At 38.4% G+C, this 19,606-nt stretch overlaps 1 protein-coding gene across 5 annotated transcripts in view; it reads left to right on the top strand.

Annotated features, from left to right (window-relative positions):
• The window catches only part of FBXO4 (F-box protein 4), a 395,613-nt gene that overhangs the window by 308,739 nt on the left and 67,268 nt on the right, over nucleotides 1-19,606 (top strand). For all 5 annotated transcript variants that reach the window (XR_011246428.1, XR_011246427.1, XR_011246424.1 and 2 more), the window contains 2 exons: nucleotides 7,782-7,906; nucleotides 15,129-15,227. The gene's annotated coding sequence lies outside the window, so the exon portion shown is untranslated. The remainder of the gene's footprint in view (nucleotides 1-7,781; nucleotides 7,907-15,128; nucleotides 15,228-19,606) is intronic.

The following is a 19,606-nucleotide window of genomic DNA, read 5'->3' as shown; positions in this document are numbered from 1 at the left end:
CTAGCTACATTTCAGGATCTAAAATGTCATGGTGTCAACAGCATAGATGATTCGCAGAATCTTCTTTGATAACCAGAAACATCATAGTCTCCTTAGGATCCTATAAAATGGCCAAATTTTACCTAAGTTCTAATTTTACCCTATAAGGGACTGTAATGGCTACTATTGTCCAGAGGCCTAAAAGAGATATTTCTTGTGCTACTAAAAAGAGACCTCTGGGGAGATATTCATGGGTAATTAGGTGCAGCTTTTAAAATCCAATGTGTATTTCATTTAACTCCATCTCTTATAATTTTATAGACTTCCACCAAATGGCTGAATGAGGATGACTAGATGGCATTTATGAAAGGATCTGAGACTATCATGCCTCCGAAAGAAATCATGTACTGAAAGGTCTAGGCATCAAACTCATCCATTTTACAACATATAGGCAACAATAAGACTCGGCTCTGGTCCCTGGATACAAAATACAATGTTTTTATTTTATTTTATTTTTTCATTTGAATTTTTATTTTATTTATTTTTTATACAGCAGGTTACTATTAGTTATCTATTTATTCATATTAGGGTATATATGTCAATCCCAATCTCCGAATTCATCCCCTCCCCCCCCCCACTTTTCCCCAGTGCAATTTGTTTTTGTTTTTGTTTTTGTTTTGCGGTACGCGGGCCTCTCACTGTTGTGACCTCTCCCGTTGCGGAGCACAGGCTCCGGACGCGCAGGCTCAGCGGCCGTGGCTCACGGGCCCAGCGGCTCTGCGGCATGTGGGATCTTCCCGGACCGGGGCACGAACCCGTGTCCCCTGCATCGGCAGGCGGACTCTCAGCCACTGCGCCACCAGGGAAGCCCCCCAGTGCAATGTTTTTATTTCTGGAATCAAATGGCAATGCTCAGTTCTTAAGCTCCCCATGGTCACATCACTGTAACTGGATGCTAGTTGCAATAAAAACGACCTAAAAGCTAAATGCCTTTGCAAAGACAACCACAAGTAGCCTGGTTCACATTTCCCTCCAGTTCCCTTATGCCAGCTTGCCTTTCAAGTCCCAGCATCCACTGAGGCTGAGGTTACATGTGTTCGCACAATGACAAAGTCAGCTATAAATATTGCTCTCTCCTGTGCTATAATTTAGAACTAGGAAATGTTTAACTAGCCATGGGAATGAGGAATTTGGATAGAATTGTTTTGAGTTTAAAATTTCTTTGCAAAATTGATATTTAAACTGGATTAGTCTTCATCCATGTCATCAGTACAACATTGTCATTATCCTTAAAAGAGAAGAGATTTGGATTTGAAGTGATGGGGGTGGAAGCCTTGAGAGAGCTGGTGGTAATGCCACTCTGATGACCATCTGGAGTCTTGAACTTTTTTCCTCTTTTTACCATGCATGCAGCGTTCCAGAGTGTTTTACCCAATTCCTCCATCTTTTCCTTTCTTCTCCTTTCTCCTCTTTTCATTGTCCTTCACTGCTCAAACATAGTGAAGTTTAAACAAAAGAGGAATATAAAATATTCCACTCTTCAAGTCCCTCGTTTTATCTTTCATAATAAACCTTGGACAGGAGCTTTTCAAAGGGCGTGGATCATAGAGAAGCTTTCAGAATTTTAGTCTCTGAAGTACATTCATAAATATGTTCATGCATTCATGCTGTCAAATACTTTTGAGTACCCCATTAGTTCCTGGGGATAGATAAGGATACATGCTACTTCCTCTAAGGGACACATTACCTAACATCCCTTCCATAAAATGAAAACCAGGACTTAAAATGAGGAACAAATAGCAACAAAATAGAACTGGAATGATTTCTTATTTCCTCTCACCTCAGGTATCAGACCACACCATGTCACTATCTAAGATCTTAAAGTTCAGGGGAGACTGAATAGGTAGACAGATGGATGGATGGATTAATGGACATTGACTGAGGCCTGAGTTTTAAAGTCCTTAGCACATAGTCATGGGTCTTCCAAAGAGAGAGCCTGAGCTTACAAAGAAATCATATATAAAGTTTGGGCTTTTTGATGGCAAATTATATACATAACACCCACTATATATACACATATATACACACATACTTTTATATACACACATATATACATATATGTATATATACTCATATAATAAGTTCTAACATTCTATAGTTTACAGAACCAGTTCAACTCAATTTTTCAGAAGTTTGAGGAGACTGTGTCCAAAAAGCAGCATTAATGTCACAGATGGGACTCGGCTCTGGTCCCTGGATACAAAATACAATGTTTTTATTTTATTTTATTTTTTCATTTGAATTTTATTTTATTTATTTATTTTTTATACAGCAGGTTATTATTAGTTATCTATTTATACATATTAGTGTATATATGTCAATCCCAATCTCCGAATTCATCCCCTCCCCCCCCCCCGCTTTTCCCCAATGCAATGTTTTTATTTCTGGATGTTTCACCTTTACCCCTTTAGATACCTTTTTCCTTACTGCATTGTTGAACATATTTGAGATAATTTAATAATTATCATTATTCTAATCTGGCCTCAGAAAGCCAGCCACTGATTTTTCTCAAAGGGATACAGACAATGTAGTATTAGAATTTCTCACCATGGAAGAAGTAGAAAATTATTTGTCATAAAGAGAGAAGACCAGTGGCTACAACATCTTCACATTTTCACAAGTCTTTGCTATGTCTCAAAAGGATTCACTGTAGAATGTGTGCAGAAAAAAAATCTGTCATACTGAGATATGGAAATGCTGGCATCATATAGACCTTTTCCAACCAGCTACAAAAGCTGTGAAGAGAAAATTATATAGATCTACTGAACTGTACCCATAAAAAGTCATTTTTATGTTAGCAAGATTTGAGAAATCAAAGCCATCAGAGTGTTGCAATTGGCAGAAGGGAACAGAAGCATAGTCTGAAATCACACATACTTACCTGAATTCCACAGAATAATTAAATAAATAATTATTAATTAAATAATTAAATAACTAAATAAAAAATCTATCAAGTTGTTTGCACAGACCTAATCCTAAGGTATACAAATTTGTTGACATATAGGCCACAGTGGGCTGTGACTATCTTCTTGAGTCTCCAAAGTATCCTGTCCAGATATCAGGGGGTTCTAGCTTTTTCTCTGAATTTCTAGCCAGGTCACTTTCTCTGTTTCTCTCATGTGCCCCAATGTGAGATGTCAAGCAAAGTTATCATGTTCCCAGGTGAAAATTAATGTGTATGTAAGTGGTTCAATTAAAAAGAGAAAGGCCCAAACATGTTTACTCTGGCTGTCTCTTGCTCACCCTCTGTGGTTTAAAGAAATATGTCTCCCCCTTGCTTCCCAAGAAGAAATTTTGAATCATGTGGCTGCCCCCCTACTCCATATCCCCACCATTTCTCACCAAATTAATTAAACCAGTGATGGCAAACTGATCCACAGAATGACCAACTTGGAGAAACAAACACAACTGCCTTAGCCAGTTGGATTCCCAGTTTGAAAAACTGAATGGAAATCAAGGAAAGAAATACTCTTTTTAAGCAGAAAAGCTAGAATGCTCCAGACAGGTCGAGAGCAGCTGAGTGTTGTTAATGGCAAAGCACCAGTCTTTAAGTTTCTGTTTGTAGGCATTTAAAGCCTCCTTTAATCCAGAAATACCATCATCCGTCTCTAAAACTGAGCCCTTACATTTTTGTAGATTTCATCCACTTTTCACTCCATAAGCATCCTTACAGTAACCTTCCCTTTGTTCGAACTAGCCTGAATGGTTCTCTACTTTCAAACCAAAGAGCTCTGATTAAGAAAATGCCAAGGAAGATATCTCACAAAAGTCCTCTCATTATACTGTGACTAACCTCTGACTCTGAGGGTGAGCCCTGCAGTTCTTGAATTCATCCTTCTACTCAGAACACAGCCCTTAGAACTCCCCAGAGAGACCCCTGTGTCCTCTTGTGATGCTTCTCACCGATTCTCACCATTTGCCCTTTGCTCTTGTGTTACAGACTCTCAAATAAGCCTGTCCCTATTATACTCATCTAGTATGAACCTGGCATCCTGCTGGTCTTCATACTCTGTCTGATCAGAATCTTTCACATACCTCCTGATAGGACAGCCAGTCCTATAACTGTGTTTACTTTAGCTTTGATCTTTTGTTGTTTTACCAGGAACAAACTTAGTTTTCCAGGATATTCTCAAACAACAAAGATAGAGCTAGCTAAAAATTGTCTTTTTATAGACCTCATCCCAGAGAATTTGAGTTCAATGAGCCTGAGAAGGAGCCGAGAAATCTATATTTTATCTAGCTCCCAGGTTGTGCTGATACAAGTGATTTTTGAACCAATTTTGAGAAACACTGCTCTGGAGCACTGGATTCCAAATCCAACAGGAAACTAATGGATTATTATAACCCCCTGGGTAGCATTTAAAATGATCTCTTTTGGGATCACACCCATGAATGTTCTGATTCAATATCTCTGAAGAAGAGGATGGAACCATGCTAACTGACCTGAAAAATTGAACGGAAAAGCAAAACAGACACTCTTTATACTGTTTACACCAGGTAGAGTTTCTTGTGGTGTGACTCAGACTGTGGACCATTTGCATCAAATTCATCTGCTGTACTTGTTGCATGTGGATTTGTACTTCTGTAGACATAGTGGTCACAATTTCTGGCAGAAGGTGGGGAATCTACTCATTTGAAAAATTCCTCAGGTGAGACTTATGTGTTTCTGCCTTTCCCTTCTTCTAATCATTGATCATCACTGATTAATGTAATGCATGAGCATTACAGTATTTTATAGCTTGTTTCCAAGTTTGAAAATGCATCCCTTGTTAAAAATCACTGGAACTGAATTCAGCTTTCTCATTTCATGAGGTATAATTCATGAACTATCCATCTGGATCCTCAGAAAATTTTCCATTTAAATGCTCTTGTTTACATGAATAATGTGTAAGTAGCCCTGTCTGGTTTGGAAGGATACTTCAGTATTTCACAAGAATGTCTTAAAAGTGTATTAATTTACTGTGTCATTGTGGATCCCTTTTCTTCTGCCCAAGCACCAAACGCTACTGTATAAATCACCCCCAAATAAAATTTTTGTGTATCCCTCCCTTCCAAGAAGCTCCAAAACCTGCCCAAAGTCAGCAGAGGAAAGGAAGTAATAAAGATTAGAGTATCAATAAATGAATCAGAGAACAAAAAAACAATGGGAAAAAAATCTATGAAACTAAGAGTTGTTTTTTTTTAAATAATTAATATCAACAAACTCTTAGCTAGACTGATCAAGAAAAAAATGAAGGCTCAAGTAAAGAAAATCTGAAATGAAAGAGAAGACATTATAACTGATGCCATAGAAACAAAAATCATAAGAAACTATTATGAACAATGATACACAAGCAAATTGGACAACGTAGAAGAACTTGATGAATTCCTAGAAGCTCACACCTACCTAGATAGACTGAAGAAGAAATAAAAAGCCTGAATTGACAAAGGCGACAAGAATATACAATGGAGAAAAGACACTCTCTTCAATAAGTGGTGCTGGGGAAACTGGAAAGCTACAAGTAAAAGAATGGAGTTAGAACATTTTTTCACATCATATAAAAAAATAAGCTCAAAATGGATTAAAGGCCTAGGTATAAACCCAGAAACCATAAAACTCCTAGAAGAGAACATAGGCAGAACCCTCTTTGACATAAATCATAGCAATTTTTTTTTTGGATCTGTCTCCTAAGCAAAAGAAACAAAAGCAAAAATAAACCAATGGGACCTAATTAAACTTAAATGCTTTTGCACAGCAAAGAAACCATTGACAAAGTGAAAAGACAATCTTTTCTGAATGGGAGAAAATATCTGCAAATGATATGACCGATAAAGGGTTAATATCCAAAATATATAAACAGCTCATATAACTTAATATCCAAAAGCAAACAACCCAATTAAAAAACGGGCAGAAGACCTGAATAAACATTTTTCCAAAGAAGATATACATATGGCAAACAAGCAACAATTAGCATCACTAATCATCAGAGAAATGCAAATCGAAACCACAATGAGATATCAGTTCACACTGTCAAAATGGCTATCATCAAAAAATCTACAAATAACAAATGTTGGTGAGGATGTGGAGAAAAAGGAGCCCTATTGCACTGTTGGTGGGAATGTAAATTGGTGCAGCCACTATGGAAAACAGTATGGAAGTTCATCAAAAAACTGAACATAGAACTACAATATAATCCAGCAATTCTACTCCTGGGCATACATCTGAAGAAAACAAAAACACTGATTTGGAAAGGTACGTGCACCCCGATGTCCCAATGTTCATAGCAGCATTATTTACAATAACAAAGATATGGAAGCAACCTAAGTATTCATCCAGAGATGAATGGACAAGATGTGGTGTGTAGTAGTATGCACAATGGAATACTACTCAGCCATAAAAAGAATGAAACTCTGCCATTTGCAATGGTGTGGATAGACCTAGAGGGTATTATGCATAGTGAAATAAATCAGACAGTGAAAGAAAAATACTGTATGTTACCACTTATATGTGGAATCTAAAAATTTTTTAAATAATTGTATATAATAGAAAAAGAAAGCCTGAATCAATAATAAATAAGGAGATTCAATCAGTAATCAAAAACCTCCCAATAAAGAAAAGCTCAGGACCAGAGGGCTTCACAGGTGAATTATACCAAACATTTAAAGAAGAATTAATATTAATCCTTTCAAAACTCCTCCAAAAACTGGAAGAGGGTATACTTCCAAACTTATTTTATCAGGCCAGCATGACCCAATACCAAAGCCAGACAAAGACACTACAAGAAAAGAAAACTACAGTCCAGTATCCTTGATGAACATAGATGCAAAAATCCTCACCGAAATACTAGCAAACTGAATTCAACAGCACATTAAAAGGATCATACACCTGACCAAGTGTGATATATCACTGGAAAGCAAGGTTCAACATAGGCAAATCAAGAAATGTAATACATCACATTAACAGAATAAAGAATAAAAATTATATGATCATTTTCATAGATGCAGAAAAAGCATTTGACAAAATTCAACATTCGTTTGGATAAAATCTCTCAACAAAGAAGGATGTCATACCATTTGTGACAACATGGATGAACCTGGAGAACATCATGCTAAATAAGTGAAATAAGCCAGACATAGGAAGACAAATACTAAACAGTACCACTTATGTGAGAAATCTAAAATAGTCAAACTGATAGTAGCAGAGAGTAAAATGGTGGTTAACAGTGGCTGGGTGGAGGGGTATGTGGGGATGTACTAGTCAAAGGGTACTAAGTTCCAGTTATGCTAGTTGAATAAATCCTAGATATGTACTGTACATCATAACCTATAGTTAACAATACTGTACTGTATTCTTAACATTTTGCTAAGAAGGTAGATCTTATGTTAAGTGTTCTTGTCATACATAAAAAGTAATAATAAATAAAGAGTCAGGAAGAAACGTTTGGAGGTGATGGATATGTTAATGGCATGGATGTGGTGATGGTTTCAAGGGTGTACACTTATCTCCAAACACATCACATTGTATATATTAAATATGTACACCTTTTCATATGTTAATATGCCTCAATAAAATGCTTTAACAAGTGAAATAAATTAAATGAGTGGCAAAATAAAACAAACCAGTGTTTAACTCTGAAAACCCTTACTAATTGACTGTTACGAGTTTGCTACTATACAACTCATCAGTATGGTTTGAAAAACATGATTTTGTTAAGCTATAATGTGAGAATAAAATTTTTCATTAAATTTTTCCTTGTTCACAGCAATGTTTTCTTCTATGATTAAGAGAAATGTAACAGAAATGTGAAGGATAAGAAAAGAGTGAAAAGATGTTTGAGGAAGCAGAGCAAGCCAAAGAACTATGTGTACCATTCCAGTTTTATTTAGGGTAAGTGTGTATTTTATAGTCTTTTTTCCTCAGTTTTCACCAGAGTTCCTATCCTGCAGAGAACAGTTTTTATTAATAAAACTAGTGTGAGAGTATAAATATGTGTCATTGTCTGGAAGAAGATGGAATACAGCGATTGAGATAATAGTGAGAGAGGAGAGAGGAGGGAATGAGCATGGACCAGAGAGCGAGGGAACAGAGTAACATGGCAGGTGACTAGAACCCAAGGAGAAATGTTATTTGATGAGAAGTTCCCCTTGTTAGGATGGCAGAAGGACATTTAAGAATGAGAACATATTAATATCAAATTCAAAGTGTCTGTGTTTGTGAAAAGCATAACCCTTCCCATATCCCAAACCCTCATTAAAACCGTTACCATTTCTGTAGGTCCCCATAGGGTGAACCATGGCATGGAAAAGGGACAGTATTTGAGGACAAGGCAAGATAATTTTCAAACTCAATTGATTTAGCAGAAGCAGGAACTCAGAACCAAGAGACTCCAAGAAACGTAACCCTCCTTTCATTCAAGGAATCCTTGGAGAGAATAGGAGGAAAGTTGAGTCTCTTAATGCACCTGTGATTCATTTGAATCTTAAATTATAAGGTGGTATCAGGGGCTTCCTTTTATCTGGGCATTATCAATTTCTTTCTCTTACTTACCTATGCTCCATGTTCTCTAAATCTCATTCCTCTATTCCCATACCCTCCATCTAAGAATTCTGTACAAAATTTTGCAAATTTGATAGCTTTTGGTACCTATCCCAACAATGGACATAGTATTCCATTGTTTAACCAGGTCATTTAACCAGGTCCCAGATAACCAGCAATATTAATTCACTTTGATTTTCTACATTTAATAATAGGAGGAAGAGGATACTCATAATTAAGGCTATACAAGCCAGGGATTTCATTAGAAAAGCAATTCTTCGTAATGTATGCCATGCATTGTGCAAAACCTTAGGGAAAAGTTGTGAATGTGATAGATCTGGTTTCTAAGCACATGAAGTTCTCTGGCCATTCCAGGAATACTCATCCTGGTTTGTACATCTTCAAACCTATGATTATAACCAATACACACAAAGTCCTCCATCAACCAAAAAAATTCCCTTTTATATCTACTAAGACAGACAGAAAAGTAGTTGAACGCATTTAGCTCAAAGAAAGTTAAAAAAAAGTGTTAGGGATCAAGCGTCAACTAACATCCCAATTCTCAAGCATTCTTTGATTGAAGTTTTACAAAAGAAATACTTTTAATATTTATTAGAATTGTGAAGTTAAGAATTTGATGGTTTTCAAATTACTTCTAAGTAACACTAGCTCCTTAATTTGTGGGATCCAGTGCAGAATTAAAATGCAGGCCCTTGTTAAAGTATTCTTAAGAATTTTTAAGAAAGTGACAGCAGAACATTGAAACAAGCACATAGCGTTTCTAAGCCTGGGACCGTGCAAATACAGAGGTCTCATGCCATGAAGGCAGCCTGTCTCTAAGCTTACAATTCACTTAATTTGTTCTAGAGTTTTATTTAATATTTGACAAAGCAAATGCCCAATGGAGGAGAAAATATAGCGGTAACCAAGAAAGCAAGTAAACAAATTTTTTCACAGTATCACCTAAGAAACTGCTATGGAAACTTACATTATAATATTTTTAAAAATGTTTTCATCTAATATCTACAACTGTTAATTACCAAAACATTCCAAAGGTCAGATTAGTAATCCATTTCATTTAGGACTTTAAGGTTTAGATGGTAATCAGTCTGCAGAACTTACTTTAAAGCAGGAAGAAATCATCAAATTTTCCCTTAAATGTGAATGAATCTAAGACATTTTACTTTCTACTGAAAATAGAAAAATGATTTAGAAAATAGAAGTTTATCAGACAAGATGTATAACTACAAGAAGATATCCTGTAAGATGAGGTGCCTTTTAACAAGCAAGGTTCCTTAATTAATTATGGGCAAGTTACTTTCTAGTCAGATGTAAGTAATTGCACAAAAACGGACTGGAAATAAGTCATATCTGAGTTCTTACATTTTCTCATTTTAATTAGTGCATATTATGTGCTTTGCCTCAGTTAGCCCTTCCATAAATAATTTATTTCCTACTGCTCAGAGCTTCAGTTTCTTCATCTCAAAAAAAATGAGAAGTTTCAGCTAATTGAGTTCTGAATGCTCTGCCAGTCCTAATTAAACTCAGCATTACTTATTGTTAACATACTGCCCACAAATTCCTATGCAGGAGACTTCAGAATTTTAAAAAAAAGAATAAGCCACAGTTCCTGACCACAGAGTCTACAATCCAGAAGGCAAGGCAAGCCAGACAGTCAATAAGTGTAATGTAAGACAGCTCCAAAATTCTAGACCTTTAATTCTAAACAAAAATCTTACCAAGGAAGCACAGAAACTTTTAAGGTTGAGATATGATGTAAAATTAATAGACTGGAAGCTTGTAATACAAATCAATCTCCTTAAACATTAGATGTAGATGCTAGAGGCCTGAGTGCGTTTTTAAGCTGTCTTATAGCCAGTACTGGGGGAGTTCTGCTGCCATGCCAAACATCCAAATGCCTAGGGTGATATTTACCTTGTAAGTGCGCTTCCTCCATATTCGGATGTGTTGACCGAATACGTAACACGGACACAATTTCAGACCACATTTATCTTCATCACTGACTATTGCAGTAAAGTGTCCATGAGACAAAACTTGGGCTTCATTATTCCACTTGTTTTGTATTCTGGGAAATCTTATTTGGTTGGCAGCCCTTTCAACATTATGTGGCTTTCATGTCACACATTTGGTTCAGCTGATATAATCAAGGTCCTAGTGCATCATTCATCTTGGAATAAACAATGAAAATCAGGTAGATTAAAAAGTGACAGCTTAAAATAGAGCATGAAATATAACCAAAGTCACAGAAATTGAATTAATATGGCTTTAACATGATTTTCAAAGGTCTCCAGTCTGGAGTTTGGGCCCAATTTCCTGGCTGGTTTAAAATGAGACCACAGATCTTAAGTGATGTGCCTGAGGAGAGGCCATGAGTCAGTGGCCGAACTAGCCAGGCCTGTGAGCAGAGAGGCTGCAATGGATCATAAGCATTATGTGTTCTGAACTTCAAAAGAATCAAGAGCACAATTTTCATTAATAAAAAACGTGCTTACTTGAAATGGTAACTCCATAGATATCAACATGGAACATGTTGTAATAGTGTATGTTATAGGTTGAGATCCCAGGGGAACAGATACGGGGATGGAGATTTGCAAGTGGTTGGCTTCTCGTGGAGTGTCCTCAGGAGCAATACCTGTAAGGAAGTGAGGGAGGCAGGACTGGGCAGAGGGAGAAGTCGAATGTGATGCATCTGCAACAGAGGCCTCAGCCACTCCCACAGGGAGCCCTGGGGCTGGTTTGGTTCTCTAGATATGTCCCAAATTGAAGCAAGGGGCTAGGCCTCTCTACCCTGAGGAGGGCCTCAGCCTGGAGCAGTCAGTTCCTGACAGGTGGGGGCATGGGTGCCTGGGTCCTGGAGACAGGATCTGGGCTGTGCAGCTCAGCATCCACTAGCGTTTACCCCTTGCAACACTCAGATCTGCTTGCATCCTCCCATCTGAGAAGAGTTCGTCCAGGATGGATCGAGACCATTCTGGATGGTCTCTTTTCCAGGGAAAACTTACCTAAGGAAGGCTAACAAGATGAACTGCAGCCTCCTTGGTTACAGATAGTCTCAGGGCTGCAACTAATGCTTATCATTTCCTTGCTCAACTACCAATTCTAGATTACTCTCATCTTTAACTAGCACTCCTGCTAGTCTACGGGGCTCACATGATGTGGTGACCCTGACTCTCATCCCTGAGTTTTAGAGCCCCATGACCTTCTTAAAAATATGGCTTCTGAACTTGTCTATTTACTGTCATAATCGGACAACAGAGAACCTGGCTGCTGCACTTGTCCATTTACTATCAAAATTAGGAAAGAAGCAAGAGACACCCTAGTGAATCATCTGGGAATCAAATATATTCTTTCCTGTCCCCACTGTGTAACAACAGCCCTATTGTGTCTCCTAATCATTAGGGTCAATTACCCCTGCTAAGGATGGCTCTTCTTCCTTGCCTCACAGATGGTCTTGGTTCAAGGAAGCAAAAGTGACCTCATGAAAGCCTTCTCCCTCTTGGAACCTGACCTTTTGGACCAGTAGAGCCTAGGAGGGAAGGGAAGCACAAATTTTTCAACTGGATCTCTGAAATCAATGGCAAACGTAGCATAGAGAATGCATAAGACTGAGGGTTAGTATAGAGACTATTAGTATATAATAATATTGTATTATTGGTAGTATAGGGTAAGGTCAAAGATTAGAAGAAAAGTAAAATGATTATTGCAGCAATTCAAGCAAAAACTGAGGAGGGCCTAAAACAAGGCACCAGTAATGAAGAAGAGAGATCAGCATTTGAAACATTAAAAATATGAAATGAACCAGATGAATGCAAGGAGGCTCAAAAGGGAGGATGGGGAATCTCCGATAACTCCCATGATTCCAGCTCAGTTTACTGCTAAGAAGGACAGAGACACAGGATAAAGAGCAGGTTTGATTCTTTATTTGGTTTGTTTTCAAGGTGCCACAGGAGACAATATTTTAGGGTCACTTATTTTAGGTCACTGACCAATCAGTGACATTTAGGGGGCCCTCTGATTCCTTATTTGCTAGTTTCAAACTGCAGGCTTCCTTTAAATGACCTACACTTGGAAGTTAGCTGTGCCTTTGAATTCTGGGAACTGTAACAAGCATAACTCCACATCTTTTAAATGTTTTGTATAGATTACACTCCTATAGAAGAAATTATTAAAGTAAAACTATGTCATTCCTGTGACAATGACTCCCAAATCTGTATTTCCTTCCTGATTTTTCCAACTGTATATTCCAGACTACCTGCTGGACACTTTCACATGGAATTCATGCCAGCATCTCAGATTCAACACATCCAAATTCAATTAAGCCCCCCCTCTGCCAGTTTCCCTCATCTGTAAATAGGCTTCAGTTCCTGGAACCTCTATTTCTGATAAAGAACCCACCTTCCTCTCAGTTGGGTTTGCAAACTATAGCCCACAGGCCAAATTCAGCCTGTTCCTGTAAATAAAGTTTTATTGCAACGCAGCCAAATGAATTCATCTATATATTGTCTATGTCTGCTTTTGTGCCACAGTGGCAGAGTTGAGTAGTTGTGGCAGAGCCCCTATGGCCCCAAAAGCCTTAATGTTATTATTATTATTATTATTATTATTTTGTTATTGTTATTATTATCATCTGAACCTTTACAGCACAAATTTGCTGACACCTGCTCTAAGTCAGCCAGGATCAAAATCTGAGTCATGTTACTCTTACTTCCCCCTTTCTCTCACCTCATCTGCTCCCTGCCCTTTAAATGTTACTACTACAGATATCTCTCTCTCTCTCTCTCTCTGCTCTCACTGAGCCTAACCTATTTCAACACTCTGCAGACTCTTAACATGCTCTCTTACAGAAATGCCCTCGCAGATCTACCTGGCTTCTCTCTCTACCCTTGGTGATATGACAAACTACAAATAGTCCCTCCACCTGTTGCTTGTCTATGGAGAAGGGAGGAGGAGGGGAATGTGCTGGTCAGGGGAAGCTTCACAGAAGAAAGAAATGATTCAGCTGATAAAAGATAAACAGGCATTTTTCAGCAAAACAGAGGACTGAGGGGGAGGTGGCTGGAGATGTATAGATGAAGTTACTGCATGACTTTAGAGAAGACATGAGAAAATAAGATGTGTTTGGGGAACATCAAGTAGTTTGGTATGGTGGGAAAAAAGGAAAATGTAATAAAAGGATAATGAGAAGCCCATTCTAGAAACTTTCTTTAAGCTACTATTTCCACGTTGGTCAGCCTCAGCTCCTACTCACCATTCTAGACCCAGTTGTGACACCTTCTCTGGTTCCTCCCAATCAAGTCTTGCCTCTTTCCCTTGGATTCCCATAATATTGCATCCTAACTTCTTCCATTTATCACTTTATAACTTGGGTGGCAGTATGGCAGAATAGATTTTTTATAAGTAGATGTAATAAACTGTTAGTAGGTGATCATCTCTTCCTCCATTTACTGCCCAAGTGACCACCAGCGGTCCCCTCCTTCTCCTAGATGGTGGCTTCCTCATTTATAGTGTGGTTGCACCTTGGAAACACAGGAGACTTCTGCAAACTGTAAAGTGCTAAATAAGTGAAAACTAACATTTGAATGGTACTTGGTAGAGATTTGTAACTTGAGGAAACACCTAACGTCCTACAAGTTTTTGCTTGTTTGCTTAAGTATGTTCCTTACTGGACTAAAATATAACTTGAGATCAGACAGTAACTGTATCTTGTGCATTTTTATATCATCAGCACATAAAGAGTATTCAGTATATGTTCATAAAATTAAATTGTCCCACTGAAGTTGACAAAAGATCTGATCACACTAGCACTGATTATTTGTAACCTACACACTAAAAAATTATGGCTCAGCTCATATTGTCCCAAAAAAGTCACATTGGAATATTTAAGTATTTTTGATATGCAAGATATCAAAAGAAATTCAGAGAGTTTTACTTGTTATTGAGTGAGAAACAAATGGTGAACGGGGGTACTTCAAACCTGAAACTGATACAAAGCTCGGAGGCATGCCATTACAGGATGCCTTATAAAGTGAAAATGAGGAAGTTGCTGAACCTTTACAATGATTGGTTATTAAAATGGGGGTTTTCAGACAGCAGGGGATTGGTTAAAACTGATTATCTTATACCATTTTAAGAAGATGCTTAAAGTTTCACTTATGATTATCAGAGGCATTTGCAAGAAATAACCTAAGTTTTGTTTACATTCATGGAGTAAACTAGATGAAGTTTTGCTTATGTGGCTTCACTAGTTTTGTTTGCTAGGGAGAGCTTCAAGCCTGGTTTCCATTTTATTTAACTTTAACAAATGATATTAAAAATATTCAAGGTAATACTAAATTATGTTGTCATTGATCAAAATGATTTTGAAACTTTTCTTTGGAGTTACTTTAAGGATGTGGCATCTTTTTATAAGACTGTCCTTCATGTTGGAAAACATTCTTTGAGGATGAACTTATTTTTAGAAAACAACTAAAGTTATTATAAGCCAACTATGATACTAATTTAGTTTAAAATGATACTTTAGAATGAAATCGTGAATATTATGTTATTTCTCGAGCTTACTTGAAAGGCAAGCAATGCCTCCGTATAATCCATCATGGCCTGCTCTGACTGGCACAGTTGACTGAGCTGGGCACCATCAACCATAGAAATTTTGGTGAGTAATCTAAAATCTACCATTATAGAACTTTCAGATAAGTCGGTATTAAGCAAATATTATTGGCCCTTGTTTCCAACAGCTATTATAATAGAGTTTACTGAGGTAAATTAATGCACCTCTATGCTTGTTTCTCAAATCAAATACCCCTTCTCCTCCATCAGGATTCCTGTGGGCTCTAATAAAAATTTGATGGTTTTCACAGCTTAATTTCTATCTCTGTAACTAGAAATCTTGGACATATCTCTCTATACCTTCAGTTCTTCCAGATTTTTTCATACCTGCCCTGTCCTGACTTCTCTTTAGAGCCATAGTATTCAATACAATAGTATAGTAGACAGAATAATGTCCCCCCCTAAATATGTCCAAGCCCTCATTCCCAGAACTGGTGACTACATTACCTAAGATACCAAAAGGGAACTTTGCAGATGTGATTAAGGACCTTGAGATGGGGAGATTATCCTGCATTATCCAGGTGATCCCATTGTAATCATGAAGATCCTTATAAGAGAAAGAGGAAGGCAGGAGACTTAGAATCAGAGAAGGAAGTGTGACAATGGAAGCAGAGGATGGAGTGATGTGGCCATGAGCCAAGGAATGTGAGCAGCCTCCCGAAGCTGGGAAAGGAGAGGAATAGATTATCCCCTAGAGCAGGGGTAGCAGTCCGTGGCCTGTTGGGAACTGGGCCACCTAGCAGGAGGTGAGTGGCGGGTGAGCGAGCAAAGCTTCATCTGTATTTATAGCCGCTCCCCATTGCTTGCATTACCGCCTGAGCTCCGCCTCCTGTCAGATCAGTGACAGCATTATATTCTCATAGGACTGCCAACCCTACTGTGAACTGCCCATGTGAGGGATCTAGGTTGTGAACTCCTTATGAGAATCTAACGCCTGATGACCTGAGGTGGAGCTGAGGCAGTGATGCTAGCTCTGGGAAGCTGATGCAAATACAGATTATCATTAGCAGAGAGGTTTGACTGCACAGAGACTATAATAAATCAATTGCTTGCAGACCCATATCAAAAGCCTATCAGTGAGTGGCACATGACAATTAAGCTGCATGTGGTGGCAGGCTTTATAGTGGAAAGTGAATAGATGTACTTCGATTGTACATTGCATCTGGTGGCAGGCTTTAAGTCAGAGACCGACATTTATTTTAGTCCGCGTGTGGCGCGCCTGTTATTTTATTTACCACTTCCGTCTGCACCTCTTTCCTGCACCACGCACTTGTCTCAGTCACAGTTTTGGTAAGCCATAAGCTAACCCTAGCCAAAATTATTTAAAAAAAAACGTTGCTGGAGAGCTTCTTTGTAAAGGGAGAAAGACCCAATAATGAGACAGTAGAAGACCCTAAGACTGCCAACAAAAAGAAAGCTGCATTTAAAAGAAAATATCAAGAGTCCTACTTAAATTATGGGTTCTTTGCAACAGGTGATTGACATTCTCCAAGCCCACTTTGTATAATATGTGGCAACAAGCTATCCAACAAAGCCATGAAACCTTCAAAACTGCTTCGTCACATGGAGACCAAGCACCCTGCATTAAAAGACAGGACTTTGGAGATTTTCAAAAGAAAAAAAAAATGTGGACAAGAAGAACAGAAGCAATTATTGAAGGCCACTACTTCATCAAAATGTCTGCACCAAGAGCAATATTCTTAGTGGCTAACCACATTGCCAAAGCTAAGAAGCCCTTTACTATTGGTGAAGAGTTTATCCTACCTGCTGCTAAAGACATTTGTCATGAACTTACAGGAGACGCTGCAGTTCAAAAGGTGGCACGTGTTCCTCTTTCGGCTGGCACCGTAACTACACAAATTGATGGAATAGCAGAGGATACTGAGGCACAATTTTTAGAGAGGATTAATGAGTCACTGTGGTACACAACCCAGGTTGACAAGTCTACTGATGTTGACAACAAGGCAACAATGCTTGTTTTTGTGTGATATATTTTTCAGAAGGATGTGCATGAGGATATGTTATGTGCACTTTTGTTGCCAACGAACACCACAGCTGAAGAACTGTTCAAGTCTTTGAATGATTACATATCAGGAAAACTGACTGGGTCATTATGTGTTAGTATATGCATGGATGGAGCAGCTGCCATGACTGGACGGCTTTCTGGTTTTACTACTCAGGTCAAAGAGGTCGCTTCTGAATGTGAGTCTATGCACTGTGTCATCCATAGAGAAATGCTGGCTAGCTGAAAAATGTCACCTGAACTTAACAACATTTTGCAGGATGTGATTAAAATTATCAACCACATTAAAGTATATGCGCTTAACTCACGTCTGTTCGTGCAGCTCTGTGAGGAGAAGGACGCAGAGCACACACGTCTTCTCTTACACACAGAAGTGAGATGGCTTTCTAGAGGTAGATCACTGGCCAGAGTTTCTGAGTTACGAGAGCGGCTCCAGAGATTTCTTTTAGAAAAACAGTCACCCCTGGCAGCATATTTCAGTGACACAGAATGGGTTGCAAAACTTGCCTACTTGTGTGACATATTCAACCTGCTCAATGAAGTCAATCTATCACTTCAGGGGAGAATGACAACTGTGTTCAAGTCAGCAGATAAAGTGGCTGCATTCAAAGCCAAACTGGAATTATGGGGGCGACGAGTGAACATTGAGATTTTTGACATGTTTCAAACATTAGCAGAGATTTTGAAAGAGACTGAGCCAGGGCCTTCTTTCTCCCAGCTGATGCACGATCACCTATCCCAGCTTTCAAAAGAGCTTGAGCATTACTTCCCAACCACAAAAGACCCCCGAACTGGGAAGGAATGGATCCGCGACCCATTTGTGAATAAGCCGGGTGAATCGACTTTGTCCCTGCTAGAAGAGGATCAACTGCTTGAGATCGCAAATGACAGTGGCCTTAAAAGTATGCTTGAGACAACTTCAAATCTCCATATGTTCTGGATTAAAGACAAGACGGAATATCCTGAGATTGCCACAGAAGCACTGAAAAGCCTGCTTGCATTTCCAGCATCCTATCTTTGTGAAGCAGGCCTTTCTGCAGTGACCACAACCAAAACGAGATTACGAAGTAGACTGGACATACGGGACACACTTCAGGTGTCACTGTCTCCCATCACCCCCAGATGGGATCATCTAGTTGCAGGAAAACAAGCTCAGGGCTCCCACTGATTCTGCATTATGGGGAGTTGTATAATTATTTCATTATATATTACAGTGTAATAATAATAGAAATAAAGTGCATAATGAATGTAATGCACTTGAATCATCCCGAAACCACCCCTCCTCCCCAGTCCATGGAAAAATTGTCTTCTGCAAAACTGGTCCCTGGTGCCAAAAAGGTTGGGAACCACTGTTTTAAACCACTAAGTTTGTAGTAATTTGTTACAGCAACAATAGGAAATTAATTCAGGTAACCACTAGCCTCATGTGTTTATTTAAATTTAAGTGAATTAAATTTTTAAAAATTTAAATTTAGTGTTTCATTCTAGCTATATTTCAAGTCCTTAATAGCAACCTGTGACAGTGGCTACCATATTGGACAGCACAGATTATAGAACATTGCTGAAACTTCCATCCAGCAGCATTGGATTTTGCTGTTACAGAGGTCTCTTTGCCTTACCCCAGATATCCTACCACCAGAGTAGATTTAGTAAAGCTAAAATAAACAAACTCCCTTTAATTCCAAACCTCCTTGTCAATGGCAGTGGCCCAGAAGACTATCCAAAGTAGTAGATGTGATCTTGGCTCAAAAATTCATTTGATACAATTATTGCAGGAATCAAATGGCAGCCCACAGACAAGGGACGGGAGAGACAGTCCCACTACAAGTCCTGCTCTTTGGTAGCATCCCCTGCATGGAAAGAATCATAGAGAATGTTCAAGTGGGGTGGAAGTTCACACATCCCATGAGGAACCTCTCTATCCTAACTCTAAGTTCAAAGTATTTATTTTGTTTTCTCCATGGCTTATAAGAGTTGGATTGTTTGTTTATTGTTAAGCTGATGATGTTTCTATACCAGAACAGTAGATTGGGTTCATTGGTGATGTCTTCCATTTCTTGATATCCTAAAACTGAAGAGAGATATGTTGGGCTTTTATCTAATTCCGTTCTGAGTAAAATAAAAACTGGAATAATACATTCTGGAATTGTTTTCCACTAACTCCTATAAAAGAGGTTCCTCTTTTGTACTCCTCAGTTTATTCACAGTTTAAAACGTAGCTGAGAAGCATTTCAGTAGATAGAAACTAGCTCTAATTCAATATTTTTCAGCCACAGGAGGTGAACTTTCTCCACACGGTAAATATAAGCCAGGTGGATTCAATGTCTTAAGAGGAATCAGACATTCAGATTCATGCGCAAAGACTCAGTTCAACATGATGTGCTAAGCAAGGGGAAATATTT

The sequence above is a fragment of the Delphinus delphis genome, chromosome 3 (genome assembly GCF_949987515.2).
Source record: "Delphinus delphis chromosome 3, mDelDel1.2, whole genome shotgun sequence".
NCBI classification, from domain to species: Eukaryota; Metazoa; Chordata; class Mammalia; order Artiodactyla; family Delphinidae; genus Delphinus; species Delphinus delphis.
The sequence above is the reverse complement of the archived record's forward strand: the minus strand, read 5'-3'. Positions and strand labels throughout refer to the sequence as shown.